The sequence below is a fragment of the Panulirus ornatus genome, chromosome 23 (genome assembly GCF_036320965.1).
Source record: "Panulirus ornatus isolate Po-2019 chromosome 23, ASM3632096v1, whole genome shotgun sequence".
Lineage (NCBI taxonomy): Eukaryota > Metazoa > Arthropoda > Malacostraca > Decapoda > Palinuridae > Panulirus > Panulirus ornatus.
The window spans coordinates 15,793,735-15,813,378 of record NC_092246.1 but is presented as its reverse complement, the minus strand read 5'-3'; the positions used below and the strand labels follow the sequence as shown (position 1 = coordinate 15,813,378).

The window sequence follows — 19,644 nt, the reverse complement described above, 5'->3', positions numbered from 1 at the left end:
AATAATTAATTGCCAAGTACCAAGTCAGCCTTTGCCTGTATATAGATGTATACATATATAAATGCAGCATATTTTTGCACAAGTATTTTTGATAAGTGTGCAGTCTGCTTGTTTATACGTAAAACTATATTTAATCTGCATTAGTGTTATTAACTAGATTTAAAGTGATAATTTCCTTTGTTTCTATAAATGTAACAGTGATGCCAGGCATAATAGATGGTGTTTGTTTTTGATGAATTTGACATCTTACCGTTGTCACAAGCTATATTTGCATTACCGAAATATATTTCAAAGCAGTATAATTGCCAATTGCACATAATTTCTACATGATTTTGATAAATGTTGCTCTTGCTTACATGAGAGCAATCACATGAGTGTTCAAACTATTGTGGGATACTTTTTTAATACTATAATTGACACTTGGCTTAAGGGGGAAACAAAATCAAAGGTGTTTGTATCCAATCAGCACTGTTTTAAATCCAAACCTCACATTAGGCTGTGTTCCTGAAAATTTTTGTCTATCCTTTAAACACATATCTAGATTTAATTATAGCATGGGCCCAATGAAGATCTGTACCACCCCCACATATTCTGATTTACTTTGACCTTCCAAAAATATCAGCAAATCACAGGCACTAAATAACCAAATATAGAAGAACCAATGACTTTGATGATACAATCGAGATGAAAAAAAGTTGAGGCAACAATGGCTAATACCACTGTAATTCTAAGTGACCATTAAAGAAAAAATTCACTTTCCTCAACTTTGACCAAAAGGTGAACACCGATACAAGCACCAAATGATCATGTTAGAAAAATCCATGAATTTAATTGAAAAACAAAAAAAAATCATGCCAAATATCAAATATTTACCTCTCACAGAATTGTAATGTACAAGTGAGCTGCATATGTCAAATATTTATGTATTGTGAGGTTTATTATTCTTCGATCAACTGCACATTTGTAAAAATGTACCTCCAGTCCATGCATCATGAGGTTTGATTTTGTTGCACTACTTTTGTGTACAAAATATTATGTGAAGCTTAATACTAAAATGTGTTGTGAAACATGTATGGCAAGATGATTTAGCATTTACAGGCTGTACGGTCAAAATGAAACATGGGTCTCAGTGAACTAGATGAAATCATCTGAACATTAAAATGAAACTTCAAAGAAGAATCAAATTTGTCTGAAGCATAAATTGTATAGGAGTCAGCTGTTACCAGAAAGTGGTATCTTTAGCCCTCTATTCAAAAAGTAATTGATGCTTAAGGTTTCACCTTGATTTGTAGGATCTTTACCTCAATGTGAATACATAGGCCAACTGTGAATTAGGGGGTATGCTAGTCATTTAGAAGATCTTTATGGTTAAGACACCAATTTGACATCATTATGACTTGGAAAATATGGGACATCCTCCATGATTTCACAAAATCAATTCCAGGACTGAAATGAAACAAAAATGCAAACAACCAATATTATGTTTGGGTATTCCAAAGGCCTGTGAGGCTGTGACCCCTATAAAGTGTTACTGAATTAAATGGATTGTTCACCTCAATGTAATGCAACCTGTATCATTGCATATACATATGACTGCTAAATTGGGATGTTTTATTTCATTTTCATTTTTTTCAGGTACTTATGGCACTTTTCATGTGACTACATGGCAATGACTGGTTGTGGCCATGTTTGAATCATGTGGGTACTGTCTGCTGAGAGTGAATGTGATCATGATGTAACCTGGTTAACAACCAAGGGGTGTCAATACATTAATCACCTTATCAATCTGAACATGAATTCAGTGACTTTGTTGAGAGTAGTCAGATATAGGGTGTTTTGGTCGAGGTGGTGTGCAAAGTGAGAGGGTTAGGGAAAATGATTTGGTAAACAGAGAAGAGGTAGTGAAAGCTTTGCGGAAGATGAAAGCCGGCAAGGCAGCAGGTTTGGATGGTATTGCAGTGGAATTTATTAAAAAAGGGGGTGACTGTATTGTTGACTGGTTGGTAAGGTTATTTAATGTATGTATGACTCATGGTGAGGTGCCTGAGGATTGGCGGAATGCGTGCATAGTGCCATTGTACAAAGGCAAAGGGGATAAGAGTGAGTGCTCAAATTACAGAGGTATAAGTTTGTTGAGTATTCCTGGTAAATTATATGGGAGAGTATTGATTGAGAGGGTGAAGGCATGTACAGAGCATCAGATTGAGGAAGAGCAGTGTGGTTTCAGAAGTGGTAGAGGATGTGTGGATCAGGTGTTTGCTTTGAAGAATGTATGTGAGAAATACTTAGAAAAGCAAATGGATTTGTATGTAGCATTTATGGATCTGGAGAAGGCATATGATAGAGTTGATAGAGATGCTCTGTGGAAGGTATTAAGAATATATGGTGTGGGAGGAAAGTTGTTAGAAGCAGTGAAAAGTTTTTATCGAGGATGTAAGGCATGTGTACGTGTAGGAAGAGAGGAAAGTGATTGGTTCTCAGTGAATGTAGGTTTGCGGCAGGGGTGTGTGATGTCTCCATGGTTGTTTAATTTGTTTATGGATGGGGTTGTTAGGGAGGTAAATGCAAGAGTTTTGGAAAGAGGGGCAAGTATGAAGTCTGTTGGGGATGAGAGAGCTTGGGAAGTGAGTCAGTTGTTGTTCGCTGATGATACAGCGCTGGTGGCTGATTCATGTGAGAAACTGCAGAAGCTGGTGACTGAGTTTGGTAAGTGTGGAAGAAGAAAGTTAAGAGTAAATGTGAATAAGAGCAAGGTTATTAGGTACAGTAGGGTTGAGGGTCAAGTCAATTGGGAGGTGAGTTCGAATGGAGAAAAACTGGAGGAAGTGAAGTGTTTTAGATATCTGGGAGTGGATCTGGCAGCGGATGGAACCATGGAAGCGGAAGTGGATCATAAGGTGGGGGAGGGGGCGAAAATTCTGGGGGCCTTGAAGAATGTGTGGAAGTCGAGAACATTATCTCGGAAAGCAAAAATGGGTATGTTTGAAGGAATAGTGGTTCCAACAATGTTGTATGGTTGCGAGGCGTGGGCTATGGATAGAGTAGTGCGCAGGAGGATGGATGTGCTGGAAATGAGATGTTTGAGGACAATGTGTGGTGTGAGGTGGTTTGATCGAGTGAGTAACGTAAGGGTAAGAGAGATGTGTGGAAATAAAAAGAGCGTGGTTGAGAGAGCAGAAGAGGGTGTTTTGAAGTGGTTTGGGCACATGGAGAGAATGAGTGAGGAAAGATTGACCAAGAGGATATATGTGTCGGAGGTGGAGGGAACGAGGAGAAGAGGGAGACCAAATTGGAGGTGGAAAGATGGAGTGAAAAAGATTTTGTGTGATCGGGGCCTGAACATGCAGGAGGGTGAAAGGAGGGCAAGGAATAGAGTGAATTGGAGCGATGTGGTATACCGGGGTTGACGTGCTGTCAGTGGATTGAATCAAGGCATGTGAAGCGTCTGGGGTAAACCATGGAAAGCTGTGTAGGTATGTATATTTGCGTGTGTGGACGTATGTATATACATGTGTATGGGGGGGGGTGGGCATTTCTTTCGTCTGTTTCCTTGCGCTACCTCGCAAACGCGGGAGACAGCGACAAAGTATAATAAAATATAAATATACTACTATAGAAGCAGTGAGAGATACTGATCGAGATAGAATAGGTAACAGAAACAAGTGTTCATGTAACATGAACACCAGTTTTTATTACCTTCACTGTCCAAATCAGTTTTATCTATTTTACCCTAGAGAGATATCCTTACTCTAACTGCTCCAGGTTTAAACCAATAAGGAATTAATGCCCCAGCCATCTTTGTTTCTTATTTATCAATATAAGCATACTTAGCTATTTCAAGATATAATTCTTGGTAATCTTGCATGCATAAATCACATTTGGCAATGAGTTTTGCTGTGAAGTCATATTAAACTAACTATACTAACCACGTGTAAATGAAACTGGTGTAAAAAACAAAGTAATAAATTAATATTCTTAAGTGTATGCTATATTTCAAGGTGCATTACACAAAGATGATCGATTTCTTCGAAGTTCATATCACACTATTTTGTATTTTGATTATTTGAGATTTGTCTTACAAAACAAATCAAAAAACAGAATACACTAAAACACTTTGTTTAATCCTGGACTAATGTGATACAAAATATAAAGTGGTGGGCTTCTGCCATTTACCTCCATGTAACAATTCATTTATAATTTATAACTATCATAAATTTCCAGTGTATTCTGAACTGTTTATTTTACACAATGGTAAAATATCTGATAGCATCAGAGTACAAGAAACTTTTTGAGAACCAAATTTTCAAAGCCCTTATTTGCCTATTTTCAGCATGCATTTCATTTACCTAATATGTAAATTGGTGTTTATGTTTTCATGTTATAATGATGTCAAATTGATATTTCTGTTTTCCTTGTGTTCACTTTAATGTTTTCATAAAGATAAATGACATGTGTATTTGTAAGTGTACTGACATGTATTGCTCGAACTTAAAATTTAGTCTTATAGTACTTGCATGTACAGTTTGTATGTAATTTAAGACAACTTACATGAGAGTTTTTGAGTAACTTTATGCCAGGAATTGATCAAAGGCTCTTTTTTTTTTTTTTTTTTTGAGAACGTACATGTTCACAGTTTCACCTCTGACAAAAAGGCAAATACAACATTAAATATTCAATATTGTACTCTGAGCCTTTTTTAATATGATTTGTGATACTCCATCCAGGCAACCTGGGTGCAAATCTTCAAATATGTTAATGATGATGGCATGAGATTTTTCCGAACCATTGCATACACTATCATTAAATCTATTATTATTATTTTTAAGTAACTTTTGTACTCTTTTCATAAGTCTACTGCAGTTCTGAGTTTATGCTCCATGTAGCAATAGGATATGGTAGGCTCCTTTGGGATGAAATTGTACTCTTTTCCGTCCAATGACCATTTAGCCTAACTAAAGGTAGCTTTTCATTTGTAGTGTTACCTTTTGCAGATGGTGTACATTACCACCAATCTGTGAACATATATATCTATCTTTCTATTTATTAAACTATTTATCTCTCTTTAATTTATATATATATATTTTTTTATATTTTAACTTGTTATACTTAATCGCTGTTTCCCAAGTCAGTGAGGTAGCACCAGGAAACAGATGAAGAATGGCCCATCCACTCATATACACATATATATATATATATACATAAACGCCCATACACGCACATATACATACACATACAAAGACTATTATTATCATTATTGTTGACTTGTTACATAAAACATTCATTTCATCAACTCTCCACATTCTGATTACCTTCAGAATTTAGATACAATTTCAAAAGAATTGAATTTTGTACAGCAACGGGAAATAATGTTTATCTTTTTTCATATTTTATCAATAATATTTGTGAGCCAAATACTTATGTTAAGAATGCCATAAGCATATTTTTTTGCTATTTCAGAGTACAGTGCACTTGAGCACTGCTTGAGAGATCATGCTGCACTGGAAATCTAAAATCTTGGAGAATTATGTTTTATGTAAGATTCCCATGATCATGTATTACACAATCCATACCCAAGCATCACACAAAATATCCACAACTTTTCAAGTTTTAGGGGGAATGAGGGTATTCAGTATAAGAAAGAATGAAGTCAAATCACTCTGTATCATCAAAATACCTCAGCTAATTATGGTAGGCATCATTCCTTCCTCCCCTACTCTTCCCTGTATCTTGAAATGCTTTTGTTTAAATACTTTTAGTAATTTTTGTCATTCTTACAGTGTACCGATTCTTAATTATCAAATGTATCTAATACAAACATTTCTTTCAACGAGTGTAAAGCATCTCTTTAGACTGACTGGGTGAACTACGATCTGAGAGCATGCAACATTTTAAGAGACCACAAGTCTGTTATTCCTTGCATATTTTTTTTTTTTGCCAGCAACTCTAAGGAGCATATCTGACTCACTGTTATCAGCATAAGTATATATTTCATTCATTTATTAATATTTTAACCCATGGTACAGGGAAGAAAGAATACCACCCATTAATCTTCTGCAGGTCATATAAGGTAACTATGAGAAGCAGGGAAGGGGGCTGGAAATCTTTCCTTCTGTTAGCAATACTTTCTAAAAGTAGGAGTAGTGGTAGGAACCTTTACAAGTTCCCACCCCCTCCAATGAAAGCTGTTTTTGATGATACTTAACAAAAGATGGGAAAGGCAAACAGGCTTGAAAGAAATATACACATATTTTATTATATTCTATTTGACTACTGTATTAACACCAAGTGCTTTGTTATAAATTATATTTTATGTTAGGTTTGAAAAATCGGTCATCAACCTTCTGTGCATTCCTAGATCAGTGTACTGCTGCACTGGTACTCTGTATGGGGTTATTGGGGGATAGCAATAGTCTTATTTGTACAAAAGTGATGAAATGCTATACTACTATTTTAGTGCATTCAATCCATGTTAATGTTATTCATACAACATACAATGTATAGTTATTTTGTTACAGTATCTGTATATCAGCAATATCTGTATGCAATATATCTGTATTAGTGAATCATTTATTGGCTGAAATTGCCAAGTGTACTTTTTTTCATTTGCCTCAAATCATTTCTTATTCTCTTTTAATACTAAGAAATTTGTAATGCATTCATTTGATCAACTGAGGTATTGAAATATATCTGTGTGATTTAGTGGTGCTCTGGTGTACCATATTAATTATAAAAAAATCCAGGTTATGAGTAAATACTTTTATATTATAATGAATCTATATTACAGTCACTGATGGCATACTATCATATCTTGTATGAGTACTCTTAAATTGTTTTAAAGACATGCTATCATCATTACATCTCAATTTATTCACATTCACCTCATGTCAATAAACTACGAACACTTTGAATGTTTTTTATTTTGCCTGAGTAGATTTTCTGAATGGAGGATATAGAGTTTGCTGTGTGGTTTAGGTTGAGAGATGTTGACGCCAAAATGAGATATGGTATATATTATCAAAAAGGTGTTTTTAAGAAATATGGTAAAGAAATAGCATGGACATAATATGGATGAATTTTTGTTATATTTTAAAAATTTTTCTTCGTAGAAGTACAGTCAGAGATACACTAGATGAGAGAGGATGTGAAGAATGAAGAAATAAAATTTTCTGAGGGATAATACTTCTCTCATTGAATCACTAATGCAATTGGGTCAGAATATCAAATAGGTCATGCCCTATCCACATTAGTGAAAAGTATGAGAAAGTTTAAGGGAAAGAGATTTATCTTGAGTATTTGTGTGTCTGCCAATATGTTAGGCATCTATTTTTAACAATAATGGTGGAAATGTATCAATCATATTAACAACTGGAGACCAAGTATATGCTGCTTACCACTGAAGGAAATGGGTTTTTGGAAATAGGTACACGTTCGGGAGAAAGGGGAAGGAAGAGGTTGTTATTAGGTACGATAACAAAGTCAAGATTTCGATGAATTACAATAAGGCCAATTATCTTAAAAATATATTACAATTCGCTACAGGTCCAAGCAGTAATGAACATACGAACTGGGTACATTGGCTTGTGCCCTCATTTCCATCTCTCGCTTCAACATTCTAGCTTTGAAGATCATGCTTCCATTTTTTCTTTTAAAACTACATCACTCAGTCCACCTTAATGTTCTTTTAATCTGCTCTATTATTAACTCACAGTCTCTTCCACAGTCTAATCTGGGTCTCGAAAAAATTATATTGCTTCCCTTCATAATCTATTTCACATTTTTGCTCCTTATTTACCAATCCTCTTCACGACTTTAATTTTCATACAAAATTTTATCTCATTTTTACCTTTGCACTCTGATGCCTTTCATTTGAAACAAAAAGATACTGACGAACAGCAACGAGTAACTATAATATCGAAACAATAAAATCCAATTTAGGATCTTATGATGGATGGTACCTATCATACAATGTATACAGAGTGTATTGGTGTAGTTTTACGTGCCTGACGGAAATATTCATGACTGCCAATTCCTTTCTAACACGAACAGCTTTTAGAATTTCAACTCGTTTCATTCGTCACCCATAAAAGCCTCTCCTGTTGCACCTTCCTGCACCAACCACTCAAGTGGAAGTGTGAAAGGAGAAAGATGGCAAGATAAGACTCCTCTACAGTATAAGGAAAGCATGTTCCTCAGGACGGAAAAAAGGAAGCCGTGACAGCTCACAAACGCTTCTTGGAGCTGGCTGCCGTTCAGTCAAAGGTCAAGTCTCCAAGCCCTCCCCGAATTAGGGTCGCATCCATCGGCGGACTACAACCTCTATTTCCTGTCTAGTTGGCTAGTCCCGTTTTAGCACCTCACATCCTTACATCTCGCTAGCTTTATCATCTACAGTGCCTGGTACTGTTCATGATACATGAAGGGGAAGGTAGTGAAATGTCTACGTTCCAACGGATCTACAAAGCTGTATTTTAGGGGAAGGTCCGGTCACAACTAACTACTTTTACACCGGCTGACAATTACCAATCCATTCTATATGTAGGGAGGGTCTAGGCTTATCCATGGATACTAAAAGGCAACGTTACTTATTCCTTAAAACATCTTTTACATCACCATAAATAACCGGAGGCTAGACAACAGTGAGGACCCCTAAGCAACTCTGTAGTGTCTAACCTACACTTCGATGCTATCATTCCTATAGCACTATTTTCATTTTTACAATTTTTTCTTAATGTGGTTTATCTATGTAAAACTTCAGTTTTACTACCTATATTACCTCATAACGCGATATTACGTGACGTAAACCCCCTCCCCCTTTCCGTAATTACCATATGACAAAACACACTGGTTTGTGTACAATCTCTTGTCCTTTCCCTTTAATCTCACATTTCACCTCAAACTAATATATTTACAATCTTGTGTCCCTTACTACTAATCACACCTTTCGTCTCAAACCAACAGGACTCAAATATTCCAAAACGTAACTAAAAGAATGTGATACATGTCCATAATCTCCCCTCCAAATTCCATGGCGACGCCCGATCGAAATTAAAAGCATCGCGTTCCGCCCAACCACTATTCTTTTTCATGGATTAATTTATTCATTTCACAGTTGCATTTACTTGCATACAGACGGCACAACCACACTTTACCGTGAAGCTTTAATTTCTGTTGACATCCCATATTAGATTTTATTTGGGAAAATATACATTCGAGTGCCAGGCAAAGTTGCAAATCTGATGCCAACACAACCTCCAATGTCGGCTATTGAGCAATCACATCTTCAGTTAGACCCGTACAACTGTCTTTAATAGCGTACTCTCCAGATGTCAAGTTCTACTAGAGCTGAGCCCAATGAATGTTACAGTGTAGCCGTACCCATTTTAATACAACTGTCACTGGGATTTCTGCACCTACAGTCACCTCACCTGGCAATGTCCACCTCATCCTTGTTGAAGGCACAGAACACCCGTGTTACCGTAGTACTAAACTCTACCATGACCTGTGCAGGTCGACACAACTGACGGTGACGGGCCTACGAGAAAGCTCCAGCCTACAAAGTTGCTACGTCCTACAGTATCCCCTGCTCCTGCCAAAACCGCTGCTGCTGTTCCATGAGCGCCATACACACACACACACACACACAGCCTCTACTGCTGTACCACCATGTCACCGACTCGCCATAGGATTCCAACGACTGCTGCTGCCGCATCAGTCTACTTGAGCTCACTCCCCGCTGTTAACAGCACAAAGACGCCCTATCGCTGTCCATCAGGACTTACAGCTGCTAAGCCGCACTTTACAGCATCTGCAGCACCAGTTCACCGCAGCCCACTCCCTGGAGGAAGACGACACAAGCTACAATGCACTACCGCTGTGCCAGACCAGCCAAGTAATTACGGCATCGCTGACTCTTGCTGACCTAATGCAGAGTGTCAGCGTGTTCACGCAGCACCAGCAGTCTTCCCATTCTCTCCAAACACGGAAGAGGAGGGACGACAGAGGTGGTAAGTTCGAAAAGTCCCTTTAACCGCCAGAGCTCTCTCTCCAGACAACACATTGTTCTCTTACAACACTTCACTGTGCTGATCAGCAAAGCGACCGTGACTGTGGTTGTGCTGCGTTCAACAACTTACCCGGCACACAAAAATGGAGACTCTCAAGTGTATTTAAATATCTAGTGACATTGTAGTGAACAGTGAAAAACTGGACATATAAATTCTTCCCAGCATCAGATCAACTCAAATATCTTTTTATTACGCTGTAAACAAGAAAAAAAAGGGAATTTGTCGCATTGTACTCAGCCTATTTCCGTTCTTTTTTTTTTTTTCTCTGGATACGGGATAACTGTCATGTTGAAAAGTGACCATATTTACTTCCAACCATAGTATGAAGGTTCACTGAATACCTACAGATACGAGTACATACAGACGATAACCACACACCATTAACTTGGTATTTGGTCCAATGCAGACGTTCGCCTTGCCTATACAACGGGATTTCATCCTAAAGATTTGATTAACAGAAGAGTAAATGCACTCATTTATATTTGGCAAAATTTCGATTGAACTACAAGCATTCTATGAATTTAAAAGTGCATTGCAGTTTAAGGTATGAAAGGAATTTATAATATTTATAAATCATGTTTTGGTACAAGGTCACTTTGCTTAAATTATTACTTTTTCCATGAAGGTTACCTCATCTTACTATAAACCATGGACTCAAAATCTAAGTTAAGTTTGTGAGCGATAGCTGGCTCGTCTCTGCGCCCAAATATACCAGTCACTATTATAACAGAAGTGCGTCAACAAAGGATCTAGATAACCTATAACAAAAAGAAAGTTACCCAATTTTTTTTTCGAATTTCATGTTTCAGTTTGTCTGAACAACTCAAATTGCTATATTTTCATAATATTCCCCCCCCCCCCCCCTTCCCGGCCATGCGTCTTGAGCACAAAGCAACGGGTGTATTATTCCCATCGGATATAGTTTGAGGTAATTTATCAGAGCAGCCTCTGCAACGGACATAGCTTTGAAAAAATGCCCAATTATGGTATAGGTACAATATCTAATTCGTCGTCATTACAAATATACCCATCGAGTATGACTAAGAGCATTATACTTTACTGAACGATATGTAACTGGACGACAATAGTATATCACGGAAAAATTGGGGTCAAAGTAATGCACATATAAAATAAAAGATGACTTATAAAAACTTCATCTAACATCCTTAACACTCAAGACATGATTATGCTCATTAGTCAAAACATGCCATTGTACTCAGCCTATTTCCGTTCTTTTTTTTTTTTTCTCTGGATACGAGATAACTGTCACGTTGAAAAGTAACCATATTTACTTCCATATTTACGTGGCGCCTGCTGTAAACAAACAAATATAATGCTAAAGTTTCTCTAAAGTTTCTAAGTTCAGAGTCGGGGAGGAAGGTTGACCCTCCAAAACCAAATCATTTACCCTGATGTACATAACGCTTATTACCTTATCTAACATTGTTTAGTAAAATACTTGAATTCAACCTATATAAAACACTACACTATAGGCAGGCATTTCCTAAAAGTGTCGATGCGGAGCTAAACTGTCAAATTACGTACCGGGATTCATGTACTTGTGGCCCAAGCAGGACAGAAATTTTAAGAAGTAACTTCAATTGCAGTTTAGCATCACCTCTATAGTATTTTCAGATTTCAACTAATGATGATAAAAGTGAAATATTAAGAGGAAATGTCTGCTATGTCTACCGGCCAAACAAGGCTAGACTAGGTGAATGATGCCATTATTTGGAGTTTAGTGTGGAAGTCATCGATAAACCAACCATTCTTTCCGAGTGTCAACTTCGTAGGGTCATCACAACTAATGACAAGCTATCAACTTACCTTTGCGACGTCTGCGAGATTACGATAGTACTTCTTCACTGCTGTATTGGTCACTGATGGTGGACCGACTGGGTCGGACCGGTTTAGCAGCTAGCAATATGGCACCAATGCTTCATCGAATAGTTTCGAAGCTCGAGTGAAGCTTCGAGACAGATTCAGTTCACACTTTCCAAGATGCTGTTACATGTTTTGTGGAATAACTCAACAGCCTTTAATGGCTGTAATCACGTTCTTTCTATTTGAACTGAAATGTATTAAAATCCTGCTTATTGTTATGGATGTGATGTTTTATGAAATGCACAAATGAACAACGCAATCGGTAATAAGACAAACACTAAATGTTGTATTACATTTTCCTACCGTATAACATTTATGAACATATGTGGACGTGCTTATAATAATCTTGTGATCCAAAACACACGCACGCATTATATATATATATATATATATATATATATATATATATATATATATATATATATATATATATATATATATATATATTCCTAAAGTGAACTCCTACGAGAGAACGCCACAAGTGGTCACCTTTAGCAAGGGTGTATCACTGGGAGGGCGTACAGCAGTCTCGATTTAAGATTTTACGCCAAAGGAGTCCACATTTCCCAACAACTGGAAGTTGCGCAGCCTTAGGTTGCAGAGGCCTTTGGACAGAGCTCCTGGGTAACCTGACCTGGACTAATCAGGGTATATACAAGGAAGACACTTTTTGAGAACAGATGCGCTAACCAAACTTCATATGGAAAAGAGAAAGGGGTTAAAATTGAGAATTTCGGTAGCAAAATTTAAGGAGAGGTCATTTGCCGAGGAGGTTGGAACCAGTGGGTCAAATAGTAGTCTGCCGGCTGATTATTTTTATCTCGACTTCAAATGAAAGAAAAATCCTTGCAAATATGGTAATTCCTACATACATCGGTTCAGACAAACGAAAAGGTCAATTTTGATGGCGTTTAATTCACCGGATCTCTGGAGAGCTCATACCTGTGGCAATCTTTTTTTTATGAGCAAAATGTTAAAATTAGATTATCATACCAGTGGATCTTACCCAGCATCCTCACACATTAACCTACCTTTTATGGAACGGCCAGATCAACGTAATCCGAAGGTGGAAGAGCATCAAAATAACGTTTGATCCACAAACTTTATTGTAATGTGCTGTAGTTAATTACAGATGAGAACTCTTGACAGCTTCTGTAGTATCAAGTTGTGAAAAAATCTAAGTTTTGAAGTTACACTTAGCTATTTTGGCGAGTATTCACAGTGTGTTTAGGTTAATTGCATATCATAGAGAGAGATTAAAGCAAGAAAATTTTCGGATGCGAGATGTAGGACTTTCAAAGAAAAATGTAAAGAAACAATGTTTTAGAAGCAATTAATTTGACTAGATACAGATTCCAAAAGGAGAGATTTTAAGAAAAATTTGTCGACTCTGTCGGATGTTAATGAGCGTGTATTGTGATCAATGCATAATACATGTATATGCAGTATTGATAAGTGTATATATACTGTATCAATCAAATCAATGAACTCCATTACCTTTATTCAAAAATAAGTCATTTTAATGCCAGAAGCTGATTCAAAGGGATGAGAACAGTGAATGATAGAACACTTTTGAGATTATGTATTTCCAAGGTAAAAAAAATCAATAAAACAGCTGTTATAATTCAATCATATATATATATTTCAACACTCTTCATAAAGGGGAACTTACAAGGTAGACACAAAACCATTCCACTAACCTTAACACAAGTACGTGACTGCTAAAATGGATTGATATATAGAAACACAAATGACAAAGTCTCCAAGCAGTCAGCGCTGCCTGGCGTGCATTATGACAAAGTTTCAAATATCACAGACATGAAAAAAAAGAAAAAGAAAATTGTTTGACACCCTTTCCAACAGAAGAGATGATGAGACATAACAAACAACTGAAGTAAATTGTGCGATAGCAACGAGTCATTTACATACCAGAACGGCAAGCGAAGATAAAGTGGCACAGAAAACACAAGGACACCTTCCCAGAGCAAGGGCATAGGCCACACGGGTACAAAATAGAACACTTGAGTTAGGAAAAAAAGGGAAGTGTAAATGGGGGACGAAACTATCCACCCCGCTGTCTTCCCATCAGCTCAGAAATGGCGCCGACCAAACTTTTTTTTCTATGATGGACAATTACCATCTTTGATGGCATGGCTCGAATGGGAGAGCTAGGCTACCCAATCGCTTTCTCCATCGCCATCATTTTTCTCTCAAGTCTCTGGCGCAATAGTCATTTACAACCGAATTTCTTTTTTTTTTCCAAAAAATTCGCACCACATTCTGCTTGTTAAAAAGCGAGCACTCTGCTCTGATTGCACAGCTCCCGGAGATTCAACACAAGTGGATGACAGATTAAGAATCCCTCGACCAACCATGGTAAAGCGAAGCTGAAAAGGCCGCGTTGTGGTCGCCGCTTGTTCTGTAAACAGTTTACCATTGTGACTGACTTGAGTTTAGTTAGGTCTTGTTAGCCACCTGGTCATTAGCGTTAACTCAAATGTGTCTATTTCCAAACGTTGACCCGGCCCAAGCTCAACACAAGCACATGACTGACTGCCGGACGCTAAAACATACTAGTATAGTTCCAAACACAAAATCACAGATCCGAAATATCATCGTAAATGAAATCATACATAGACTCTCTCGACCAAGAAAAGCAAGTGTTGTTAGATAAGAAAATCGGTAACAGAAATGCCTTTACCCTTGTCAGTGTGATATGAAGGGTGTCACGTGAACTTAATAAGCTACCAAATAAGGAGCATCATCTCACACTGACTGAAAACAAAACAAGGTAATTGCTATGACCCACAACTGTTAATTCGTTATCACATTCCTAAACAGATTCTTAAACTATCGCTTGAGGGCGGAATTACGTGTCCATATATCTTTCTTTTTTTTTTTGCAACGGTTGAAAAAAACAATACATGGGTTTTATGTTATTCAGTGGTTGTTCCATACTACCACTCAAGCAGTGTTCAAGAATCTTATCCTTAATTAAGGCACACAAGATTTCTTGGACATTGTTGGCGAGCGCGGGAAGGCTGAGGCAGCCTAGGTGTCGTTACGGTGCTCCGTGGCGTCGCGCCCGTGTGTCCAGTTGGAAGGTGGAGAGGTCATCAGCGGTGCCAGCATGACCCGACACCCGAGTGGATCTCTTACTCTCTTCTGTGAGGTCAGTTCTAGTGGTCTGGGCTAATTAGTTTTGGTCCATTAAATCTGGGTTCAGTCTCGACTTATTAGATGTAATTGTAGTAGTCAGGTTTGGTCTAGTGTAAAATGGGTCAGTTTCACTTAACTAGATTGGGTTTAGTTGGGGGTCATCCCGGGTTTGACTGGGTTTGGTCTAGTGATGAGAGTCCGTTGGATAACTGGGTCTGATAGCGAGTAAAGGTCAGTTTGGGTTACGGGTTTGGTTCAGGGTATTTGGGGTCAGTCTCGGGTAAACCAGGATGGTTTATGGTCGGTCCGTGTTAACAGAGGTCTGGTTGAAGATGGTTGCGGTAAATCAAGGTTACCCAAATTCAGTCTAAGGTAATTACAAGTCATTTATGGACTAACCAGGTTTAGTCTACTGTAATTAAGGTCAATCTGGACTAACCAATTTTGGTCAAGAGTAGTTAGGATAGTAGTGTTGTATATACCAAATACTGCTCTGGTGTAAAATTGTATGTAGAACCACGGGGAACATTACTGACCAGTTTCACTTTCAATGGAAATTCCCAAATGTCCTTTTCAACATCAACCTCTAGTGCACACCCTTGGCGAACGACATTTCATCTTTCCTGCGTGCTCAAGGAGCGAGCGCTAAGCTTGTACCTTTCAAATCATGCGGGTCACAATGGCGTTGACAGTTAGACCTTCTGCTATATATCCTCCAGTCGGTTTTGGCGCGAAGTTTACTTGATCAGTTCAACAGCCAATCATCATCCTGGCCACCGGGTCTTCTACCTACCAGGGATACCCGAGCTGGAGCCTAAGCAGCGATATGCAACTCGCCAGTGGTGTCCCTAAACTGGTTGGCTGGTTTGTTGATAATTTGGGCATTATGGGTATCGACTGCCAGGCCGTCAACATCTGGTTATAACCACCAATAAACACTCTTAACCATCTTCGTTACGTGTTCACTTTAATTCAAAGACCATCACGAGCTCTCACTGCGTATATGACCCATTCACATTAAATCGATCCCCCTTCACTGCTTACATAAACAAGAGGCATCGCCCGATGAATCTGGGAACTTGATTGGCTGAATGCCGATTAATGCGGTCATTTGATTGGCTGAATGCCAACTGATGCGGCCACTTGACTGACTGATTGGAGCTGCCGGATGTCACCAGTGCCCGTAACTGGTACAAATATTTCAAACGACTCTTAATCTTCCTTCATGATCAGTTATTGAAATCTATATAGTTCACAATTTTCCTCATCAGTGTTAATCAATATAACATGAACATATAAACAAAGTCCGGATGATGAAACCAAGGGAAGAAATATATGAATAAGCGAGTGAAAAAAAAAATCAAAATAGTAATTCACGTTGAAATGGATTTGTTGCGAGTCAATACTGAGCATGCGAGCTAAAATCATGTAACATTTCTGACCGGAATCAACGGCCGCGACCTTTCCTCTTCCTCCATATGTGGGCGAGAGTCGTGGGACGCGAAAGGCTCAGGATACCTGTGTAGTGGGTGGTGTTCCATCCGCCGATAATACTAGTAACTAACCAGTTCCCTCCATTTGGGTGCTTGCCTTCGACGCTTCTCTCAAGACGCTCCACCTCCTTCCCTTGGGCCATGGCTGGTATACCCGGTTACACACGGCGCAGAGAAAAGGAATATCGAGGATTCTTATGACTTCCGGAAGCGAAGATGAGGCCAGGTCAAGACCTGGTGGTGGTGGAGATGCCTGAAGGGGGAGCCGCAAGCCCGGGAGGTATTGACGGACGGGCGGGGCCCACCGCCACTCATTCATATCTTTAACGATGAGGTCGCCAGCCGCTACTGTAGGACTAGGCTGCTTCTGGTGTTGGTTCTTACCAAGGCTACCCTGGCCACTTGCCTCTCGGAATAACACAGTTTATCCTTGTTACCATTTTCGTTTTATTGATTAATATATAGGAAAATCTGTCTTACCATTTATGTTCATTTATAGTTTACTAAAACCGTATGTTTTTTCGTCACATGATTGCTTTATTGTTATCTTTTTTTGGTACATTTCTTCAATGTTAACTTTCTTGCACAACTGCGCCCTTGGCAGAGCAGAGGGCGCACCAGACAGACAACAGTCTCTCGTTATTATGATGGAGCGCAACAGTCAGTCTGTGTCCCCACCAAGAGGTGCAGATGTCACTGCCCCGTAACGCGGCGCAACAGCTGCTACAATTTCCATACAATGTTTCCGCCAACATCGCTGCCATTTCCCCCTTCCCCCCTCACTTCATCTGTCGCCATGACATCTCTTTCCTTTATGTGCAACATTTTCTTCCTCCCGCCAGGGATATTTTGGGAAACAGCTGACACTGGGATTCATCCCTACGTTTTAACTCGTCCCAGGAACGCACTCTGTCTTCTCCTACGGCAAGTCTCTTTCGTTAATCCACAGACATTCCTCCCTGGGACGCACTCCGTCTTCTACGTTCATTTCCTTTCGTTAATCGACAAGACATTTCTGTCTGGGGCTCTGCCGCCAGCCAACGATGAGTTTACTGCCTTCTCCATGGCTGTTGGGATTTCTGGTTATATCTTCCACGTCCACCACAGTTTTAGGGCGTCCGCCACACACACACACACAGACTACTACAGTCTGTTCCAAGTCTAACAGAAAACTGGAGGATGCGACTTGACATTCACTTTGATCATTAGCCATTCCCAAGGGCCCGTGGAGTAGCCTGGCATCATGAAGTCTGTTCAAAGGGTCTGTGTAGGAATCTCATTCCCTCACCAGTGTACCTACTGGCAGGACCTGGTCGTATAGCACCGCAAAGCCTAGTTATAGAGCGGGAGGGACCTGGTCGCATAGCGCCACAAGACGCACTCGTCTTGTGGGGGTGAACCTGGTCGTCTAGCGAGGCAGGACCTGGTCGTAGACTTAAGTCAAGCCCTACGTCTTCGTAATGCGAGTGCTGTGGCCCCGAACAGGTTCACCGTGATTCTGCCATACCGGAGAAGGATATATATCACGTCAGCCACAGCCATGTACCACCACGGACGACTAAGTCGGGTTATATGAAGTCTCGTGCTTCACCATACCGTACGTACATACAGTGTGCCTCAGAAAGACCCCCGGACATTAACGGAATAAGCCATTTACCTTCCGTTCATCAACGGTCAAGCTGAGTGGCATGAAATCCCGTGCCAATTACTCGCATGGATATTGAAATGTTCTACCCCACTCATCCAACAACGTAATGTAAACAGTTATTGAAATGGAGGTCGGTGGTGTATTCTGTCCGCGTCCAGGTTTTTGTGAGATAGATAGATAGATAGAGAGATAGAGAGAGAGAGAGAGAGAGAGAGAGAGAGAGAGAGAGAGAGAGAGAGAGGGGAGATACTCTGTATGAGCAGCCTCCCTCACCCCCCCTTCTCTTGTGACAGTGTCTGGCTTGGCCTCCTCCGTCGTACACCCCCCCTCACCTTCCCCTCTTTTGCCCGGCCGGTTGTCATGGTTACCTGGGGTCGGCCTCGCCAAGCCTCCCTCCCACACTCGCACCTCCTTCAACAAATCACAGTATAAACGTGAATAAAAAAAAAAACAAGAGAAAAAACAAGTTAAAAACATTTCCAATATAGCATTTGTCGCGTTTTCTCTCCTTTGATGACTATGTGCTCTCCTAATCTTCTCTTACTGCTCAATATCTTAAATAGATCATTGTCATTCTGGTGTCGTAACTCATCAATTTTACCTCTGGCGCGCGCCCCGTCCTTCTGGTAACTAACAACTTATCCTCCGTTATTATCAAGTTGTTTCCCAATGGCTGAGGCTTGTAGGGCCAGGAGCACTAGGTAACCTTGGCCAACTGCCGGCATTAACATCCGTAGATTCCCCCTCCAACCTTTCTTTTTCCCTAAATGGAAAACGTGAGGTAGAATTACCTCCCGCATCTCAAATGTTTATTCTCCTCTCCCCTCCAACTTTAACTTCTACTTTATCTACCGGTCATATATATTTTTCTTTCCTTCCTTTCTTACTGCAGTATCTTCGCCCTCACTGAACTGTTGATCGAGGCCCCCACCAGCGGCACAGACCAGTGGTCAAGTTGACTGTTCCACCGCGCCGAGTGGACGAGGGCGTCAGGTGCAGCGGCGACAGATGTTCCGTGTCTGGCCAGCAGGTGTTCCAGGCTGGCCAGCAGGTGTTTCAGGCTGGCCAGCAGGTGTTTCAGGCTGGCCAGCAGGTGTTTCAGGCTGGCCAACAAGTGTCTCGGGCTGGCCAACAGGTGTTCCAGGCTGGCCAGCAGGTGTTCCAGGCTGGCCAGCAGGTGTTCCAGGCTGGGCAGCAGGTGTTACAGGCTGGGCAGCAGGTGTTTCAGGCTGGCCAACAAGTGTCTCGGGCTGGCCAACAGGTGTTCCAGGCTGGCCAGCAGGTGTTCCAGGCTGGCCAGCAGGTGTTCCAGGCTGGCCAGCAGGTGTTCCAGGCTGGCCAGTAGGTGTTCCAGGCTGGCCAGCAGGTGTTTCAGGCTGGCCAGCAGGCGTTTTAG

General features: G+C 40.0%; 1 protein-coding gene across 1 annotated transcript in view; it reads right to left on the bottom strand.

The window, feature by feature from the left end:
• Positions 1-12,005, bottom strand: part of LOC139756821 (F-box only protein 21-like) — a 150,379-nt gene extending 138,374 nt beyond the window's left edge. Inside the window, exon 1 of the mRNA XM_071676639.1 lies at positions 11,892-12,005. The gene's annotated coding sequence lies outside the window, so the exon portion shown is untranslated. The remainder of the gene's footprint in view (positions 1-11,891) is intronic.
• Between the last annotated feature and the right edge of the window lie 7,639 nt (positions 12,006-19,644).